This window comes from Triticum urartu, chromosome 4A (assembly GCF_056163025.1).
Source record: "Triticum urartu cultivar PI428250 chromosome 4A, HENAU_Tu73, whole genome shotgun sequence".
In the NCBI taxonomy this organism is placed as follows: Eukaryota; Viridiplantae; Streptophyta; class Magnoliopsida; order Poales; family Poaceae; genus Triticum; species Triticum urartu.
This window is the reverse complement of record NC_141876.1, coordinates 12,965,896-12,988,837: the sequence shown is the minus strand read 5'-3', so window position 1 is coordinate 12,988,837 and position 22,942 is coordinate 12,965,896.

Below are 22,942 nucleotides of genomic sequence, written 5' to 3'. Positions count from 1 at the left end.
TTAGGGCAAATGGAAGTTGTCTATTTAGTTGCCTTAAATTCTGAATTGATTTGTGAGCGTGCGTCTGGTTTGCAGTTACTGTCCGGGAAGCACAGTAGCTGGACAGTCATATGTGAGGAGGAAAAGGGTCCAATAATCGAAGGGAACAACATGGTCGCTGTTAAGTGCGCTATTCATGAAGTGTACAGTTGCACTGTCGTGAGCAAGCAGAAAAGGTATGAGCTAATTATGCAAAATCGCAATTTCACGAGGACCTTTTACAGTATATCACACATTTGAAAAAAAACATTCATGAAATCATATATTCCAATCTTAAATATACTCCCTCCATGCGAAAATACTTGTTGGAAAATGGATAAAATGGATGTATGTAGAACGAAAATACCTCTAGATATACCCGTTTATCTGACAAGTATTTTCAGACAGAGGGAGTACTATACAATGAAAGAGATGTGCTAGAGGTTCCTAAAAAAGAAAAGAAAAATGTTCGGTCATCGATCTGGTGGACCATCACTTTATTGGTAGATTCTAAACATATTGTAGGAGTCATTTGTATCATGGGATGGGGGATTACATGATTGTACCAGATCGATATAGTGGTGCCTAAATAAATAGGATTCGTCGGATCCACATAGTTATACCTAAAATGATCACATCCGTTCAATCTTCACAACCGTACCAAAATATATACTCTGTTCGGTTCGAATTAATTGAGGCGGCCTCTATAAAATATAAAATGAAAATTGTATAGATGTTGTGTCAATTAATTTGGATCAGAGGTAGTATATCATAACCAGTAGAATTTCATATGTCAGAAAACAAATCACACCTGGTGGTTCAACATTATAGCAGTGAGACATATCTCACATTACTCTTTTAGGTGTGCATATTAATTATTTGTTGGACCAGCATTCCAGCACGTGGCCAGCCACGTGCTGACCAGGCGACGCGCTCCTCCCGATCTACCCTAGGCGGCCACCACAACCTCCTTAACTGTACCAAAACACATCAACCGGTAGAACTTTGTATATCAAAAAGAAATCACAGTTAATTGTTCAACATTTTTGCACTTAGACAAATCTTATATGAGTTTTCATAAGTTCACATATTAATTATTTGTTGAACTACAGATGAAAAGTATATGTTACACCTGATTTAAACATGTTATTCCTTGCCACATCAATGCTTATCTCATGCTATAGATAGGTTACAATGTTGGAACGCAATAAAAGTATTAGAGTCAGTTGAAACATTACTATTACCTTTTACAATATGTACACAATTCGCAGTGTTGGTAATTTATACAATTCTTTAGGGGCGGTTATATATGTGTCCTAGACATATATAATTTTAAAATAATCCATATCATTTTCTTAGCAAAACCAAAAAAAAAACTTTATCTTGACTATATTGACAAAGTGATGGATAGGCCAGATGCATGTTTTTGTGCATGTAATTGTTGGAAACTTTGAACCCCAAAATATAACATCAAAGAACATTGCACCTATTGAAGATGGATCATACGGGAGGCCGGTGGACTCCGTGTGGCCCTCTCCTTTGGTCGCAATGACTGGTCGTGTGGGCCCTATAGGCAGTCTTTGTACCCTCTTTCGAGGAGGTAGCTTATATATACCCCCCGACCACAATCCTAAACATGATGCAGTTTGTCTCTATCACCACTTTGTTGTGCGAAGCAAAGCCCATCTATAGCCATGCGTCGGCACCTCGTGGTGGTGGTAACTTTGTTTTTTATTTATATTAGTTTACTTTTCTACACTTCCATGAAATATAAATAGCGTAAATATTTTTATTTTATCATGTAATTATTTTCTCTATCCAATAGTAATGCTTCCCAACAAGTTTGAGCATAAGAAGTTTTGATTAGGGGGGGGGGGGGGGGGGAGGGGTATATGGAATTACTTTCTTTATCCAATAGTTTTGCTTGCCAACAACTGGGTGATGTGCTTGAAGATAGGTCTTTGGAACGTCTTCTACCCCATGCTAGTAAAATAGTACATCACCTAGAACCATCTATTTTGGAAAGAACAACTACTTATTGGCAGGCACTTACAAAAGTTGTAGGGGATATCGATATGCAAAGTTTTACCTTTTATTTGGATGAATATATTGATAAAGTGCCAGTTGTTGCTTTATAGTGTTTTCTATTTATTTTAAGTATTTTCATGCGGCAGATTTGAGAAAATTCAGAGATGAGTTCTAAGCTAAAATGAGGCTTGCGACAGAAAGCCATCTGGAGGGAGGCTCCCCCTGGGCCCACATGCCCGAGGGCTTGGGCGCATGGCTTAGGCACGTGGGGCCCACACATGTCTCCGCTCCTTGGTCTTCTTCGTCTTCTTCGTTTGCTTTATATGTCGTTGAAAACTCTAGATAAATTTATGGTGTATTTTTCTACCGATGTCCCTTTGTGTTTCGAGACAATCCAATCTCAAGCCCTATTCCGCTACTCTGCTGGAGGAGGAAATCAACACCTTCATCATCTTGACCGACCCTTGATGCTCTCATGATGATGTGCGAGGAATCCACCTCTGGAGTATGGGTTTGTAGCATTAGTTATGTAGAATCTTCTCTCCCCTTGGGGATACATGACAGGTTTTCTTGTCTCCAGACAGAGTATTAGCTATAGATATTTGCAGACGGATCTCGACCTATGCATACATTGACAAATTGTCTATATGAGTATATAACATCGCATCGTATGTCATGATTTGCCATATTTGTATTAAAATCATTCACCACACATACATATTGACGGTGCAGCAGATTTCCGTCCGTACTCTCCCTCGGAGGCAAAAACAAAATTACCCTAGTATAAAAGATCCTTTAATTCAGAGAAGCTCTAGCCTTTTGGACGGATGTCATCAAGTATATGAAGCCTGTTTACACAGGGGCTCACAGTTCGACACGTGGCTTTCTTCCTTGCCTACCAAGATGCATCGCGGACCAATCATTCGTTGGGTCACGGTTGGAAGGAGGCCGCGTAGCGTTCATCTTGTGATGTCGGCGTCGCGCCACAAATAAGGCAGGCAGGCCGGCAGGCAGGGCGCTCCTTCGGCTAGCAGGCAGCTGGTCCCTGCTCCGCCCGTGCAATGGTTCCTTTTTTTTGTTAGAGAAGCCGTTCGTTCCCGGGTCGCTGGCCGTGTTAAATAGGCTGTGGCTGTCCTCCCTCCCCCGTCACTCCGGCCGAGGTGTGCTTCGCGGTGAAGCCGTCCATGTCCCCGTGGAATGGAACGGCCGTACAGCAACGCCAGGGCAAGCCCGACCCCGTCCCCGTCCCCTCCGTCAGGTGAGGTCGATCGATGGCCGATTCGCCGCGGCGCCAGGGCCGAGACGGCCACACGCGGCGCCCCCTTGGCCGTTCATGCGACGTTGGCTCCGCCATCCCGAATCGTGGTTCTGTCGCGCGCGCGGCCTCTACCCCTTGCCGCCGGCGGTTGGGCAGCCGGAGACCGCGTTCCGTTCGTCCTACGCACAGCCAGCGCGCGCATCGTGGTCACAAACCCAGGATCCGGGGCCGCCTCTACCGCGGCTCCAGTCCGCGCCAAGCTCGCTAGCTACCCGCAGACGCGTGCATTCTGGTCGTGCCTCCTAGTGCTGTGTATGTTTGGTGACATGAAACATGTGTTTCCTATCTTTTCCTTGCGAAGAGACATGCAATATGCTTGGTGTCATGTCCGTCATCTCATAGTACAGGATTCCGGGACCAATCCTAAGATGTACGGCCATATGTAGGTAGGGGCGAGGCTGATTTGCTGGCTTTCGTCCCGTTTTATATATAAAGCAAAGACCAATAACAACCTGGTGCAAACACACACCATCACAACACACACACATCTAAGGCAATATACATAGGCGTTGAGCGCAGCAACATTATCCCAACCACTACAATAGCAGCCGGGTCCTCGAACGTGAACATGTCACCGCGGAGAGATGCAGCCGCATACGACGAACCGCGGGCTCTAAAGCGGCGCCTTCAGAAAGGATACGACACCGGAGCGCCGCCACCGCCCGACCCGAGGGTCAGAGTTTCCCTAGAGCAACACGATGGGCAATGATGGTCGCGACGACGCCTTCAAGAAGGGAACGAGCTTCGCCGCCGCCGGTCCATCCGTAGATAGAACAGGTTTTCACCTCGGCCAATACTCACCGCCACCAAACGCCACACCCCGGCGGACATATCGCCCACACGGCCATGGTCACCAGGAAGCACCAAGCCACGGGCTTTGCCCAAGAGCACCGCGACACCACCATCAGGGCCGGCGCCCTGGCATCCAAGACCTCGACGCCACCTCACCCGCCACCCACCGCTACCCTAGCCAAATAGACAAGTGGAAAGGTCCCGCCTTTAGCACCCCTGAGCTGCCCCCAGCGTCGAGACCTAATGGGCTGGCCACAACTGGCCTCCATCGGCCCGTCCTGCTACCGGGCGCGAGACGAGCTCGGTCCTATAGCCGGGCGCGAGACGAGTCCGGTCCTGCTGCCGGGCGCGAGACGAGCCCAGTTCTGCTGCCGGGCGTGAGACGAGCGATGGACCACGACTGGGAGAGGGCTAACTCTTCGATGAAGGTAGCTCCGAAACGACGAGGAGAGGAATCAAAGGTCGACTAGGGCGCTCACCGACCGGTCGACGCCGAAGAAGTCCAGCCACCGCCGTGAAACAACCCAGACCATTGCCATGAGCCACCACCACGCCGTGGCAGCCCACATCCACGCCGGGACCCCGAGGGACAGCCCCGAGCCGCCCGCCGGCGGCCATGGACCAGATTCGAGCTGATCTGACCGGCAACACCGCCTCCTGCTACAGCTGCGATGCACCACCGAGGTCCATGGCCATAGCCATGACCCTATCAGGCCGCAGCCCGCCCCAGGCCGGGCCGCACCCGCTACCCGCCACACTGACGAAAGCTCAAATCCGCCGGAGAAACCGCGCCGCCCCCCGCATCACCTCCAAAGAAGCAACACCCGCAGAGCACGCCGGCCCCCACATCGCCCAGCAGCCCTCCACGCCGCCTCCGCCAGCCTTGTGAGTCGCTGAAGAGACCGCCTGCACCGTTCCGCCACGCCACCACACGAGGGGGCCGCCCTGCGACGACCCTGCCTCGCAGGAGGGGAGACCAGAGCCCCCCCGCCGCCGCAGCCGGCCAGGCTTTGCCCCCGGCGGAGGCGAGGATGAGAGGAGCAGAGGGTGAAGCTGGCGGCGGCGGAATTAGGTCCCCCCCCTCCCGCGCTCGCGGGAGCGGGTCGGGCGAGAGTGTTTTTCAGAGAAAGTTTCGTCCTTCGCGAGGCTGATTTTGCACAAGCAAGTAATAAAGTGCTAAAACGCTCGCTGGCTCTACACACTAATCAAATGACATGTACACTCAGGACTTAGTAAATCCGGCCCATTATATGTCTGCGGACACGCCCGCGGGCGCATTCGGACGGACTCTCATATCTCGCGTCCAATATCTACATATCTTAAATCCGGACTCTCAAATCCATGTATGTCCATCATATATGTCAATGTCGCACGTAAACAACAAATTTTGGTAGCGGCAATACAGTTCTTACATAAAATTTATTTTAAATGCACAACTTAAGCATTAGCTCTTTGGTTTCTATTATGGGTCCACATATGCTCCACAACTGATGATCTCGAAGATTCAGATGCACCCGCAGAAAGTTCATAAGCTGATTTGCATCTTGATCTTCCGGGATTTGAACTTATTCTCTGGGCACGTCCTTCCCGGCACAGAGGCTGCAACTTGCTGGTGCATGGTCAGGGGTATGAACACCGGTTGTTCACCACACTTACCGATGGGCGACTCAAGGAGCTTTCAAAAACCATTGTTGATAATGTTCATATGAGTGAAAGAGTGACAACATCGTTGCTCCAGTTTATTTACAGCCTCTTTACTGAAGTCTTTGGAGTATTTCTTCGAACAAAGATTGATACCACGAAGAAGGTGTTTACAAGAGATTTCATTGCAATTCTTAGTCATAGGAGTTATTTTGTATTTTCTTGGATCTTAGGTCCAAATCAGTGTACTTGTAATTGTTATGATTATGAATAAAATTATGTTTCAATAAAAAAGAGCATAAGGGTGGAGGGATGCAGTTTGGTCGGATTTTCATGACCGGCCAGTTGCCAGGCTGGCGGTCTAGACGTATAAAAGTGATTTGAGGGATGTGGCTGTAGATGCTCGTAGCCTCGTATACTGCCATTTGTTTAGTGCGCAGAGACCAGTGAACGCGTTTTAGCACTTTATTACTTGCCTGTGCAAAATCAGGCGCGTCCTACATCGATTGGTCCCGGATGGAATCCTGTATGGGATGACCGACATGACACCAAGCATATTCCATGACACCAAATATACACAGTACTACGAGGCACGACCAGAATGCAGACGCTCCGGGCAGCCGGCGATCGGGCACACCGTAGCCATGCCCCGTGCGCGGACTGGAGCCGTAGCAGAGGCGGCCCTGGATCGTGCATCTGTGACCACGATGCGCGCACCGGCCGGCCTCAGCTGGCGGTCTCCGGCTGCCCAACCACCGTCGGCAAGGGTCAGATACTGCGCTGCGCGACAGTAGCAGGATGGAGGCAATGTGTGCGTGCCTTTCTTTCTCACACCGCAGAGAGAGCCTGGCTCGCATGAACGGCTAAGGGGACGCCGCGTGCGGCTGTCTCGGCCCTCGCGCCGCGGCGAATCGGTGATCGACCTCACGGAGGGGACGGGGTCGGGATCGTAGAGAGCGAGGCGACGATCCACACAAGACAAAGTAGCGCCACCTGTGCGCGCATGTATATCAGCACGTGCTTGCTCTGGCGTCGTTGTATGGCTTCACCACGAAGAAGGGAGGACAGCCACGGCCCATTTGACACGGCGACCGACCCGGGAACGAACGGCTAACCAAAAAGGGACGCTCTCTTGGCGTCATGCATTACTGTTTTAGGAAGGAAACCATATAAAAGTACGTACGTAGTAGTATGTTACAGGGTCGGAGCAGGGACAAGCTGCCTGCCTGCCTTATTTGTGACAGGCTTCATATACTTGATGCCATCCGTCCAAAAGACTAGAGCTTCTCTGACCCATTGAATTAAAGGATTTATTTATAGGGAACTATTATTTTTGCCGACCGAGGGTACTGACGGAAACCTGCACCGTCAATATGTATGTGTAATGAATGATTAATACAAGTGGGACTACTAGGCGCCGGCGCACCGGCCTAACTTTGGGCCGGTCGTAACAGCATCGTCCGATAAAATAACGCGTAACCGTACGATTCCCTCATCTTCTTTCATCAAGCTTCTTCTTTTACAAAAAAAAATCCATCGCGCCTCCATGGATGAGCTATGCGCCCGGCCTTGAAGCATCGCCTGGCGCACTTGCCTGTTGCTGCCCTCCCCGCCAGTCGCCGGTCGCCGTCATCACTGCCGGCTGCCGGTCGCCGTGTTGCTGCCAGTCGTCGTCGTCATGGTGGAAGCAAAAAATATAGCTGGATCCACAAAAACAGAACATGGTGGAAGCAAAAATTGGAGCTGTTTTCAGTTAAAAAAAGATGATGGTAGCAGAACAAATTGCTAGATTCAGCGGGGCAGGAGGTGGCGGCAGCGGGGGCGGGGGGCGCGCGGTGACGCGAGGCAAGAGGTCGAGATGGGATCGAGGGGCATGGTGGTGCGGCTGGCTAGCCTAATGTTTTTTCTTTTCTCTCGTCGATACTGGTTCAGGCTGACTTACAATGAGGACTGCAGGTTGAATATAAAAAATATAGAGACCTTTTTGTAAAACATCATGACGGTGAACCCGTGCTTTATTATTAGGGAGAGATTAGGGAGAGACTAGCACAAGGGCCCGTGCGTTGCTACGGGCACTAGTAGAAAAAAGGGCTTTGGTCCAGGCTTGGCTAGCCCATTAGTCTCGGTTCAGTCACGAATCAGGACTCATGGGGCATAGGTCCCGGTTCGTGAGCCCAGGGGCCCGACCGGGCCTCATGGGGCATTGGTCCCGATTCCAGACACGAACCGGGACCAATGGGCCTCGCTCCTGGCCCACAACCGTTGGTCCCGATTTGTGGCTGGAACCGGGACCAAAGGGGGGCCTTTAGTACTGGTTCCAGCCACGAACCGGGACCAATGAGGTGCCTATATATACCACCTCGCCAGCTAGCTGAGCAATCCACACTGCTCTATTTTTATGGCAGGCGAGGGGAGAGCTTTGTGGTGCTCTAGCTCACCTCCTATGCACATGAGGTGTTCGATGAAATGCCCAAGCCACACTTAAGCTTTCACCTCTCGAAGCTCCTTGTCCAAGCTCCATTTTCCTCGAGATTTTTCTAAGTTTGGCGGTCCGTCCTGTCCCGTCCCCGTCCTCACCGCCGTCGATCGCCCGCGCCGATCTCGTCGCCGGCACCACCGTGGTGAGCCTCTTGATCTTATCTTCTTTCTAAAAGAAAAAAGTTCTTACGTGTATGATTTAGATAGATACTTGTGTAATTTTCTTAATTTTATTATTGTTTATTATTATATAGTGCGATGGTTTTGGTATCCGCCTCCATCGGCCCTTGTCCTGTCTATGATTCGGATGTGGTATATATATTATCTTTCACAACTATTTGGTTTATTTATTGTTTATGACAATTATGCCGACCAACGTGACATAGATTTTATTTATCTAAGATGTATGTGAACCGGAAATTCCAACCGACCCTATTGTCGAGAGGTTAAATTTAGTTGAAGAAGAAAACAATTACTTGAAGGAAAAATTAAAAAAATTGAGGAGAAGATGATATTGGAGTTGCATGTTGCGGATGTCGTCGATAATCACAAAAACAAGATGGATGCAATGCGCTTGAAGATTAGTAAGATTACAAATATGCCATTCATACCGAGGCTTGGTATCATTATGCCGTTGGATCAATTGTTATGTTGGTTGCGATTATGTTCGCATTTGTTGTTCCATTGAAATGTTTTACATAGTTTCAATGTATGGTTTAATTAGATGCTCTAGAGAACTATGTATGTACTTTGATTTTAATGTGATGATGAACTTCTATTAATTTGGTCACTTATCTATTCATGATGTTCTGTAATGGTTTTTGACACACTTAATTATATATAATGCACGTAGATGAACCGGCAATGGATGTGCGGTGACAGACACACCTCCGAGTACATTAAGGGCGTGCATAATTTTCTCGAACTGGCTGAGGCAAACAAGCATAATGGTTTTACGTGTTGTCAATGCCCTATATGTGGGAATATGAAGTCTTACTCTGACCGGAAAATCCTTCACAGCCACCTGCTTTATAACGGTTTCATGCCACACTATAATGTTTGGACCAAGCACGAAGAAATAGGGGTTATGATGGAAGACAGCGAAGAAGAAGAGGATGATGACAACTATGTGCCCCCTGAATACGATGATGCTGCAACGGGGGAAGCTGAAGATCAAGAGGAACCAGACGATGTGCCCGATGATGATCTTCGTCGGATCCTTGTTGATGCAAAGAGACAGTGTGAAAGTGAAAAGGAGAAGCTGAAGTTTGATCACATGTTAGAGGATCACAAAAAAGGGTTGTACCCCAATTGCGAAGATGGCAACACAAAGCTCGGTACCGTACTGGAATTGCTGCAATGGAAGGCAGAGAATGGTGTGCCTAACAAAGGATTTGAGAAGCTACTGAAAATATTGAAGACGAAGCTTCCAAAGGATAACAGATTGCCCGACAGTATGTACGCAACAAAGAAGGTTGTATGCCCTCTAGGATTGGAGGTGCAGAAGATACATGCACGCACTAATGATTGCATCCTCTACCGCGGTGCGTACGAGGATTTGAACGCATGCCTGGTATGCGGTGCATTGCGGTATAAGATCAGACGAGATGACCCTGGTGATGTTAACGGCGAGCGCCCCAGGAAGAGGGTTCCTGCCAAGGTGATGTGGTATGCTCCTATAATACCATGATTGAAACGTCTGTTTAGAAACAAAGAGCATGCCAAGTTGATGCGATGGCACAGAGAGGACCGTAAGAAAGACGGGAAGTTGAGAGCACCCGCTGACGGGTCACAATGGAGAAAAATCGAGAGAAAGTACTGAGAGGAGTTTGCAGGTGACGTAAGGAACGTATGGTTTGGTTTAAGCGCGGATGGCATTAATCCTTTTGGGGAGCAGAGCAGCAATCACAGTACCTGGCCCGTGACTCTATGTATCTATAATCTTCCTCCTTGGCTGTGCATGAAGCGGAAGTTCATTATGATGCCAGTTCTCATCCAAGTCCCTAAGCAACCCGGCAACGACATTGATGTGTACCTAAGCCCATTAGTTGAAGAACTTTTACAGCCGTGGATTGGAAACGGTGTACGTGTGTGAGATGAGCACAAAAAGGAGGAATCTGACCTACATGCGTTGCTGTTTGTAACCATCAATTATTGGCCTGCTCTCAGTAACCTTTCAGGACAGACAAACAAGGGATACCACGCATGCACACACTGTTTAGATGACACTGAAAGTATATACCTGGACAAATGCAGGAATAATGTGTACCTGGGGCATCATTGATTTCTTCTGACCAACCATCAATGTCGAAAGAAAGGCAAGCATTTCAAAGACGAGGCAGGTCACTGGAAGAAGCCTGCCATGCCTACCGGTGATCACGTACTTGCTATGGTCAATGATTTATAAGAAATATGTCCGTAACCGCGCTAGGCCAGAAGGAAGCATCTCCATGGGCCATCAAACAGAGGATGTCATTGGGTTTTGTGTTGACTTCATTCCTGACCTTAAGAAGATTGGTCTCCCTCAATCGCGGTATAAGGGGAGACTCACTGGAAAAGTCACGCTAGGAGGGGACTCAATAATATGTAGGGACGGGCATTCTTGGTCTCAAGCACACTACAAAGTTCTACAGAACTCTACCTTGGTGACCCCGTATGTCGATGAACACAAGAACATTCTGTGCTCCAAACACCCGGAGCAGTGTGACGACTGGATTACATGTGAACACATCAGGAATTTTGGCAGTTGGTTGCAAACACATCTCAGGGGTGACAACACTGTTTGTGATGAGCTATACTCATTGGCCAGTGGACCATCTTCGATTGTATTGACTTACAAAGGGTATGAGATAAATGGGAATACATTTTACACGATCGCCCAAGATCAAAAGAGCATCAATCAAAATAGCGGTGTCCGCTTTGATGCAGCAACCAAGAGAGGAAAGGACACATATTATGGTTACATAGTGGACTTATGGGAACTTGACTACGGGCATGATTTTAAGGTCCCTTTCTTTCAGTGCAAATGGGTCAATCTGTCAGGACGCGGGGTACAGGTAGACCCACAGTACGGAATGACAACAGTGGATCTGAACAATTTTGGGTACACAGACGAACCATTTGTCCTAGCCAATGATGTGGCGCATGTTTTCTATGTGAAGGAAATGTCTACCAAACCGAGAAAAAGAAAAGATAAGGAAGCGAATACATCATACGATGAGCCAAAGCGTCACATAGTTCTTTCAGGAAAAAGAGACATCGTGGGATTGGAGGGCAAGACAGACATGTCTGAAAATTCTGAAAAGTTCCATGAAATTCCTCCCTTCAAAGTCAAGGCACCCTATTAAACGATGAAGAATATCCATGGTTCCGGTGCAATAAGCAAAGGACACAAGCGAAAAAAAAGTGAAGACTTTCTCTCCACAACTATTATGATGATGCATGAAAAATACCAGATGAAGTCAGAAAGGGTTGAAAATTGATCATGTGGCTTTGAATGGTTCATTTTGAACACACAAAAAGTCTGAAGTTCAAATAAGTTCAAAAAAATGAAAATCCTTTGTAACAGATGAGTTTTCGTCCGAAACCCTGATACTTCGAAAGAGATTGTCCATTTTGTACACGAAGTGCATCCAGTTTTGGCGTAACCCTCTCAACTTTTTAGCACATGCTATGTGGGTGAAATGATGATACCATGCCAACTTTCAACCTTTTCAGAGTTCATTTGTAGTGCTTTTCAATTTAAGGGTCATTTAGCTCATGAACTAATAGCAAAAAGAATGAACTAATAGCAAAAAGAATGAACTAAAAATAACCAATTAAAATATTCTGTTATGATCAACTAAAACAAAACTATAATATTCTTCAATAGCAAAAAGAATCAACTAAAAAGCTTTTATAAAACTCCAATAGCAAAAGGAATCAACTAAAAATCTTTTATAAACCTCTAGTATTATTGAAACTAAAATTATATAAAATTTATCAACTAAAATTATCAAAGTATTTTCTGTTCAAAACATTAAAAGCAAAAATAATTTTCATAGTAATATTATCAACTAAAATAACATTATCAAAACATTATCAACTAAAATAAGATTATCAAAACATTATCAACTAAAATAACATTATCAAAACATTATCAACTAAAATAACATTATCGAAACATTATCAACTAAAATAACCTTATCAAAACATTTTCATAGTAATTTTAAACCTCTAGTATTTTCTGTTCAAAACATTATCAACTAAAATTATCAAATATTTTTTTGTTAGAAACTAAAATAACAAAATCAGTTTTTGAATATAATGATGAAACACAGTAATATTAAATGGCAGGAAAAAGAATCACTCCAAAATATATTTTTATAGTAAAGTTAATCACAAACCAGTTATTCACATTAAAACAAAACTGCAGTAGTGATCAAATGTTATTACTGAAAAAATAAATATATAAAGTTCATACATATATAGTTCTCATTGAACAACATATAGCTCTCTAGAGCATCTAATTAAACCATACATTGAAACTATGTAAAACATTTCAATGCAACGACAAATGTGATCATAATCGCAACTAAGGTAACAATTGATCCAACGACATATTGATACCAAGCCTCGGTATGAATGGCATATTTTCTAATCTTTCTAATCTTCAAGCGCATTGCATCCATCTTGATCTTGTGATCATCAACGACATGTGCAACATGCAACTCTAATTTCATCTTCTCCTCAATTCTTTTCATTTTTTTTCTTCAAGTAATTGTTTTCTTCTTCAACTAAATTTAACCTCTCGACAATAGCTCCTAGATAAAAACATCTGTGTCACGTTGGTCGGCATAATTCTCACAAACACTAAATGAACCAAATAGTTATAAAAGATAATATATAGCACATCCGAATCATAGAAAGGACGAGGGCCGAGGGAGGCGGATACCAAAACCATCGCACTATATAATAACAAGCAATAATAAAAGTAAGAAAATTGCACAAGTATCTATCTAAATCATACAAGTAGGAACTTTTTTCTTTTAGAAAGAAGATAAGAACAAGAGGCTCACCACGGTGGTGCCAGCGACGAGATCGGCGCGGGCGATCGACGGCGGTGAGGACGGGTACGGGACAGGACAGACCGCCAAACCTAGACAAATCTTGAGGAAAATGGAGCTTGGACAAGGAGCTTCGAGAGGAGAAAGCTTAAGTGTGGCTCGGGCATTTCATCGAACACCTCATGTGCATAGGAGGTTAGCTAGAGCACAACACACCTCTCCCAAAAAACAGAGCAGTGAGCTGAGCTGAGCGCACGGGCACTATATATAGGCTTTTCTTTAGTCCCGTTTTGTGCCTAGAACCGATACTAAAGGACAACATTTGGTCCCGGTTCCAGCCACCAACTGGGACTAAAGTTTGTGGGCCAGGAGCGAGGCCCATTGGTCCCGGTTCGTGTCTGGAACCGGGACCAATGGGGTCAGACGAACCGGGACCAATGGCCCCCGAGGCCCAGCCGGCGCCCTGGCCTCACGAACCGGGACTGATGCACCCATTAGTCTCGGTTCGTAGGGGAACCGGGATTAATGCCCTTTTCAGGCCTGGACCAAAGCCCTATTTTCTACTAGTGTTAGTAGTAGCATCGGGTTTCCCAGGCCACGCTACTACTATTCTATACCTGTAGTGCAGTGTACAACCCTGCACTACTACTAACTAACAGTAGTGCTTGGTCCCTACCCCGCACTACTAATAAGCATCTACTTATAAGCTTTTCCCTAGTAGCTTTTGTCAACAACCCCAGCTACAGGTTCGCAACCGTGGATACCACCAACGATGTAAAGGTGCTCAAGACTTCGAGCTTGGCCTGTCAGAAGCTTGTCGACATCCAAGGCCAGTACAAGGTCTGGGGCAGCATGAAGGATAAGGACTCCCTGGTTGACCTCGTCGTTACCGTCATCGACCCCTATTACAGAAATATGAAGGATGAGTGCAACAAGAACAAGCTTGCCTGGCACAGCGCCTGGGTGCAGGGACTGGATGAAGATCACGTCAAGTACGTGTCCACGGACGCGTACACAAGCTATGAGATGTACATGCGGATCACTGATATGAGGAATGTTGGGGAACGTAGTAGAATTTTAAAATTTTCTACGCATCACCAAGATCAATCTATGGAGTCATCTAGCAACGAGGGAGAGAGGAGTGCATCTACATACCCTTGTAGATCGCGAGCGGAAGCGTTCAAGAGAACGGGGTTGATGGAGTCGTACTCGTCGTGATCCAAATCACCGAAGATCCTAGCGCCGAACGGACGGCACCTCCGCGTTCAACACACGTACGGAGCGAGGACGTCTCCCGCGCCTTGATCCAGCAAGGAGGAGGGAGAGGTTGAGGAAGAGGGCTCCAACAGCAGCACGACGGCGTGGTGGTGGTGAAGCTGCAGTACTCCGGCAGGGCTTCGCCAAGCTCTTATGGAGGAGGAGAGGTGTTGGGGAGGGGAGGGGCTGCGCCTTGGATGTTGTGTGCAGCCCTCCCCTTGCCCCTCTATTTATAGGGGAAGGAGGAAGGGGGCCGGCCCCCTCTAGATGAGATCTAGAGGGGGGGCGGCGGCCAAGGGGAGGGGGCTTGCCCCCCAAGCAAGGGGGGCGCCCCCTTTAGGGTTTCCCCCCAACCCTAGGCGCATGGGCCCAAGGGGGGGATGCGGCCAGCCCATGTAGGGCTGGTTCCCTTTCCTCTACAGCCCATTAGGCCCTCCGAGAGAGGTGGCCCCTCCCGGTGGACCCCCGGAACCCCTCCGGTGGCCCCGGTACAATACCGATATGCCCCCGAACCTTTCCGGTGACCGTATGACAACTTCCTACATATAAATCTTCACCTCCGGACCATTCCGAAACTCCTCGTGACGTCCGGGATCTCATCCGGGACTCTGAACAACACTCGGTAATCACATACAAGTCTTCCTAACAACCCTAGCATCACCGAACCTTAAGTGTGTAGACCCTACGGGTTTGGGAGTCATGCAGACATGACCGAGACGACTCTCCGGTCAATAACCATCAGCGGGATCTGGATACCCATGTTGGCTCCCACATGCTCCTCGATAATCTCATCGGATGAACCACGATGTCGAGGATTCAATCAATCCGTATACAATTCCCTTTGTCAATCGGTACGTTACTTGCCCGAGACTCGATCATCGGTATCCCAATACCTCGTTCAATCTCGTTACCGGCAAGTCACTTTACTCGTACCGTAATGCATGATCCCGTGATCAACCACTTGGTCACATTGAGCTCATTATGATGATGCATTACCGAGTGGGCCCAGAGATACCTCTCCGTCATACGGAGTGACAAATCCCAGTCTCGATTCGTGCCAACCCAACAGACACTTTCGGAGATACCTGTAATGTACCTTTATAGTCACCCAGTTACATTGTGACGTCTGGCACACCCAAGGCACTCCTACGGTATCCGGGAGTTGCACAATCTCATGGTCTAAGGAAATGATACTTGACATTCAGAAAAGCTACAGGAAACGAACTACACGATCTTTGAGCTAAGCTTAGGATTGGGTCTTGTCCGTCACATCATTCTCCTAATGATGTGACCCCATTATCAATGACATCTAATGTCCATAGTCAGGAAACCATGACTATCCTTTGATCAACGAGCTAGTCAACTAGAGGCTCACTAGGGACGTGTTGTGGTCTATGTATTCACACATGTATTATGATTTCCGGATAACACAATTATAACATGAACAATAGACAATTATCATGAACAAAGAAATATAATAATGACCATTTTATTATTGCCTCTAGGGCATATTTCCAACAGTCTCCCACTTGCACTAGAGTCAATAGTCTAGTTACATTGTGATGAACCGAACACCCATGCAGTTCTGGTGTTGATCATGTTTTGCTCTAGGGAGAGGTTTAGTCAACGGATCTTCCACATTCAGGTCCGTATGTACTTTACAAATCTCTATGTCTCCATTTTGAACACTTTCACGAATGGAGTTGAAGCGACGCTTGATATGCCTGGTCTTCCTGTGAAATCTGGGCTCCTTGGCAAGGGCAATAGCTCCAGTGTTGTCACAGAAGAGAGTCATCGGGCCCGACGCATTGGGTATGACTCCTAGGTCGGTAATGAACTCCTTCACCCAGACTGCTTCTTGTGCTGCCTCCGAGGCTGCCATGTACTCCGCTTCACATGTAGATCCCGCCACAATGCTTTGCTTGCAACTGCACCAGCTTACTGCCCCACCAAAATATACACGTATCCGGTTTGTGACTTAGAGTCATCCAGATCTGTGTCGAAGCTAGCATCGACGTAACCCTTTACGACGAGCTCTTCGTCACCTCCATGCACGAGAAACATGTCCTTAGTACTTTTCAGGTACTTCAAGATATTCTTGACCACTGTCCAGTGTTCCATGCCGGGATTACTTTGGTACCTTCCTACCAAACTTACGGCAAGGTTTACATCAGGTCTGGTACACAGCATAGCATACATGATAGACCTATGGCCGAGGCATAGGGGACGACACTCATCTTTTCTCTATCTTCTGCCGTGGTCGGGCATTGAGCGGTGCTCAATCTCGTACCTTGCAATACAGGCAAGAACCCCTTCTTTGACTGATCCATTTTGAACTTCTTCAATATCTTGTCAAGGTACGTACTCTGTGAAAGACCAATGAGGCGTCTCAATCTATCTCTATAGATCTTGATGCCTAATATATAAGCAGCTTCTCCAAGGTCCTTCATTGAAAAACACTTGTTCAAGTAGGCCTTTATGCTTTCCAAGAATTCTATATCATTTCCCATCAACACTATGTCATCCACATACAATATGCGAAATGCTACAGAGCTCCCACTCACTTTCTTGTAAATGCAGGCTTCTCCATAAGTCTGCGTAAACCCAAACGCTTTGATCATCTCATCAAAACGAATGTTCCAACTCCGAGATGCTTGCACCAGCCCATAAATCGAGCGTTGGAGCTTGCACACCTTGTCAGCATTCTTAGGACCGACAAAACCTTCCGGCTGCATCATATACAATTCTTCCTTAAGGAAACCACTAAGGAATGCCGTTTTGACGTACATTTTCCATATCTCATAATCATAGAATGCGGCAATTGCTAACATGAGTCGGACGGACTTCAGCTTCGCTACGGGTGAGAAAGTCTCATCGTAGTCAACCCCTTGAACTTGTCGATAACCCTTAGCGACAAGCCGAGCTTTATAGATGGTCACATTACCATCCGCGTCTGTCTTCTTCTTAAAGATCCATTTATTTTCTATGGCTCACCGATCATCGGGCAAGTCAGTCAAAGTCCATACTTCGTTTTCATACATGGATCCTATCTCGGATTTCATGGCTTCCAGCCATTTGTCGGAATCCGGGCCCGCCATCGCTTCTTCATAGTTCGAAGGTTCACCGTTGTCTAACAACATGATTTCCAAGACAGGGTTGCCGTACCACTCTGGTGCGGAACGTGTCCTCGTGGACCTATGAAGTTCAGTAGTAACTTGATCTGAAGTTTCATGATCATCATCATTAACTTCCTCTCTAGTCTGTGCAGGCACCTCAGGAACATTTTCTTGAGCTGCGCCACTTACCGGTTCAAGAGGTAATACTTCATCAAGTTCTACTTTCCTCCCACTTATTTCTTTCGAGAGAAACTCTTTCTCTAGAAAGGACCCATTCTTGGCAACAAAGATCTTGCCTTCGGATCTGAGGTAGAAGGTATACCCAACAGTTTCTTTAGGGTATCCTATGAAGACGCATTTTTCCGACTTGGGTTCGAGCTTTTCAGGTTGAAGTTTCTTGACATAAGCATCGCATCCCCAAACTTTTAGAAACGACAGCTTAGGTTTCTTCCCAAACCATAATTCATACGGTGTCGTCTCAACGGATTTCGACGGAGCCCTATTTAAAGTGAATGCGGCAGTCTCTAAAGCATAGCCCCAAAATAACAGCGGTAAATCGGTAAGAGACATCATAGATCACACCATATCCAATAGAGTGCGATTACGACATTCGGACACACCATTACTTTCGTGGAATTGTCACGGCAGATGTCCTTAGTGTCAGGACTTAGTCGCGAGGCCAAAGCATCTATGTGGTAGCTTGAGAGGGGTTGAGTGGGACGAGAGACGCGATGTTTTACCCAGGTTCGGCCCCTCACGGTGGAGGTAAAAATCTACATCCTGCTTCATTGATATTGATGATGATGACCACGGTTAGAAGAGTGCTCTATCTCGAGAGCTATTGTCTAAACCTAACTTGTCCAACTCGTGGAACTTGTGAATCTTGTCCCTTTTGGGGAGCCCTGCCCCTCCTTATATATGTTGGAGGGGCGGGTTACATGTAGAGTCCTATTAGGATTACGACTAGTCTATCTCCAATACAAACCGGATACAAGTCCAGGTCTTAGCTCCTTGTAAGATAATGTTCCTCATGCCTTTCCTCTTAAACCGGCCCACCATTAACATAAACCAGCATGCTGGGCCTTGGGCCTTGTCATCCATCTGGAACACGCGCCGGGTCACCAATGAGTCTTCAGGCTTGTGAATCGTCATACCAGTGAACCGCCAGACACGTAGACCGCCAGACATGTAAACCGCCAATCACGTAAACCGCCAATCCTCTCGCGGTTTACCAATGAAACGCCTAGTCCGGCCGGGTTATACTTCCGGCCGGTTTACGCCGCGGGGTATATCCCCGACATTAGCCCCCATGTTTAGCTTGGATTTATTCATGGTAAACTTATGCTGCAAAATAAACACAAGAACAAATTTGACAGGTTATGCTCCGGGTTAAGAATTTTTGTAAACCGGTACCTGATCATCCTTAAGTCCTTGTTATTTCCTCCTTCTGGGAAATCCGGGTCAACAGCCCAGCTTCATAATCAATTTGCCGACATTGGTTTGTCACCGAGAAATATTGTGAAGAATAACTCCTTTGACTCAGCTCCCAAAGCGCCGGTTTAAGAAATATGGGTCTGAAAATACTTATCTGATATTCAACCGGTTTGAAGATGTAAAACTTGCCGGTTTAATATTACCAAAATGGCCGGTTTATAAATATTGATGGCGCCGGGTCATAATTGTTGTCGACACCGGGTCATGTAATTGATCTTCCTGATTTGCTCAAAACTGATAAAATGAAGATGTTCCTCCTTTATATGCATAATACCTGTAGCCCCCAAGTCTTAAGAGGAGAACATAGTGATAATTTAAGACTTGCTCCCATAAATGTTTCAACCTTGAAGAAATCCGATTAGTTCATCTCAATCATATAAACTGAATACTCCATATATGTAGCCCCCAAGTGCCGGGTGGTCATGCTTGCAGCAACCTGGGACTTGTAATTGCTTATAAAAACTTCAATCAGTGTAACCCCCAAGGGCCGGGTCATTATGCAATAATGAGCAGGAACTTTGTAAATATAATAATGTAGATTTTAGCAGTGATGTGTAGCCCCCAAGGGCCGGCTTAGTAAGATAATACTGAACCGGGACTTGATATATACTTCAATGAAAATAACATCTTATAATGTAGCTTCCATCGTAGGGCTTGAACCCACGTCCACAAGGTTAAGAGCTTTGTGCTTTACCAACTAAGCAATGGATCCGTCAATATTATGGACAAAAACTTGTGTACCTTGAATTGTTGACATGAGCAATTGGTAGCCCCCAAGGGCCGGCTCATTATAATATGATGAGTCGGGTCTTCAATAAGACTAGTAAAAAATGACTTTGCATTAGCCCCCCAAGTGTCATGATGCATGCTTGCAGCGACATGAGACTTGCATGTAATCTTGATTTGAATAATGTAGCCCCCAAGTGCCGGGTTGTAAGCCTGCAGCGACTCGGGACTATTCCTTCCATTGTAGAATAAATCATATCCTTTGATAAAATAATAGCCATTGCGCTAAAGCGACTTTGAAAACTCAGTAATACCGGTTATTAATAACCATAAAAATCCAGCCATGTTGGCTATTCAAGATAATATAATCCGGTGAAAACCTTATTCATTCAATATCATAATGAAAATTCAGCCAAGTTTGGCTATTTGAATAATATAACCCAATGATTTATAAGCGCATAATTCCAATGGCGCAATCCAAATATATATATACTGGCGACTTATAGTCCAAAGCTAGGCCGGTTTAATAAACACCGGATAATTTATCATCATACTGGCGACTTATAGTCAAAAGCCAGGCCGGTTTAATAAACACCGGATAATTTATCATCATACTGGCAACTTATAGTCAAAAGCCAGGCCGGTTTAATAAACACCGGAATTTATCATCATACTTTATTCAAACCTGTTTCTGCATACAACAAGTTTAAAGTGTCCTGGCGGTTTACCGCCGGACGGGTCATAATGCCCAACATATAACCTGGGTTTATAACCAAGGCTGCACTTAAAAATATGAAATATATCATACCTGTGACATTGAATCACATCGTTGGTTTACCAACTTTTTGTAGTAAGAGTGATAACCCCAATCTTTGAGTAATGATAACTCCTTTCATATTATACCGGATTATGATAAAACCGTATCGGGTTTGTGATAAACCCCAGATTAACCATATATAATACTGGTGACTTGTAGTCAAACCAGACCGGGCTGATAGTCTCCGGATTATAACTTGATCGTGTACTGACAACTTGTAGTTGAAAGCCGAGCCGGGTTGATAAACACTGGTTTACTCCATAATAGGATGGTAACAGAAAATCAAATCGGGCAGATAGTCTCCAGATTAAGATTTGACCGTGTTCCGTCAATTTGTAATTGACAATTTGAACCGGTTTAAAACTTTGTCGGTTTAAAAACGCAACAAAAATAAAAGAAACAGTTATCAAGGAAAATATTGAAGCAAAGGCAATGATAAAACCATTTGCAAAAAGAGGCTTATTGAGCCGATCAGATGGTGTTACCATGGTCGGACACGACCAAGCTTCCCAATGGTGTAGCTATGGTTCAAGTCAGCCAGGTCCCCAAATAAAACCGTGGCATTATGCCGATCAAGAGGCGTGGCAATGGTTCGGGTTCGACCAAGCCTCCAAGTGATTCTATGGCCTTAGGCCGATCAAGAGGCGTGACTGGTTCAGACTTGACCATGTCCCCAAGTGATCTGGTGGCTTTCTCCTATCAAAAGGTGTTGCATTGGTTCGGATACGACCAAGCCCCCAAGTGATGTTTATAAAATTTTCAAGGGGTAAACCGGAGGCCGCTTTAAGACAGAACAGCTCCGTGTAACCACGCATGATGTAAAAGAACAAAGACCCCGCTTTATGAAGCAGAAGCCCCCATGTAATCAATAATATGTCAAGCCAGTAAGGCGGGATACCCATGTTTGAACCGCGCATCATGGCAGCAGGCTCTCTTTGGCAATTTTTAACTTTTTGCAAGAGATAAATTCTTCTTGAATCGGGATCTTGAACCGGATATTGAGAGCTTCAAAGCTTTGTGGGAGATATCTTTCCCTTGAACCGGATTTTAAACCGGAATCTTCATTTTCAGCCGGAAATTTTCTGACGGCCTTTAAACTCGAACTTGCGAGAAGTTAATTTCTTTTTGAACCGGACATTGTTAAACCGGATTTGAGCGCTTCAGAGCTTTGTAGGAGAATAGATTTTTCTTGAACCGGATTGTAAACCGGAGTCATTTCTGATGACCTGGAACTTCTTCATCGAGCCGAGATTTTATAACTGTCATATACTTTCTAAGCCGGAAATTTTCTGACGGCTTTTAAACTTTCATCAATATAACAGTAGCCTCCGGGACCGGGTTATCCTTCCCTCCATCGTCCCGGGGTTCTTAAATTTGCTAAAACTGGCAAGATTCGCTGAGTCATGTCATCGTAGCCCCCGAGTCTCAAAGGTGACTCGAGGAGTTGACTTGAGACTCTCCATATTTGACCGTGATATAAACCGGCATAACTTGTATATCATTGGCGTTGATAGCACGATGTGAATCCATAGAAGGTTGAGGTGACTGCGGCGGGTTGTAAATGATCCCATATGAGCCGTGTCAGCAACTCGGCCAATGGTTCCTTCCAACTGGCGATTTGAAGTTAATCAAAAATGTAGTGGCGGCGACTTGTGCGCCTGCCCATTGAACCATCCAGTGCAAACGACGGTTGATGATAATTTGTCTCCAATTTGAAAGAAAACCGGGCTACACAAGCTGTGACTTGCTCATACCCAATAAACAGCTCATGCAGACAGGTGCGGCCCGGTATGTTGATGTAGACCAGGCCGTGAGAGACGGACAGCAAAGACGACCGCGACTTTCAAAGGTGGCACAGACAGATGAGTCGGCCGCGGCATTGTAAACCGGCATGGACGGACGACTTAGCCACGTCATATTGATGTAAACCGGTCTGCAGAATGGCGTTTTGCACATATATTCACCAAGCTTGATGGCATGGTAAGATACTAGCGCATTCATAATGGTTGCGCGAGTTTATACATCCATGACACACCCATAGCTTTTGCAATGAACAATGGTCCTGCATAAACAATATTGCAGACCAAGGTAAAGGTAAACTGTTCTTTGACAAAAATAATATGTGCTAATAAAATATATTTTAGATGGATATCACCTGATGTGCTAGGCCGGAAATTATCCGCCATCGAGTTGATGATCACCACAGTGATGC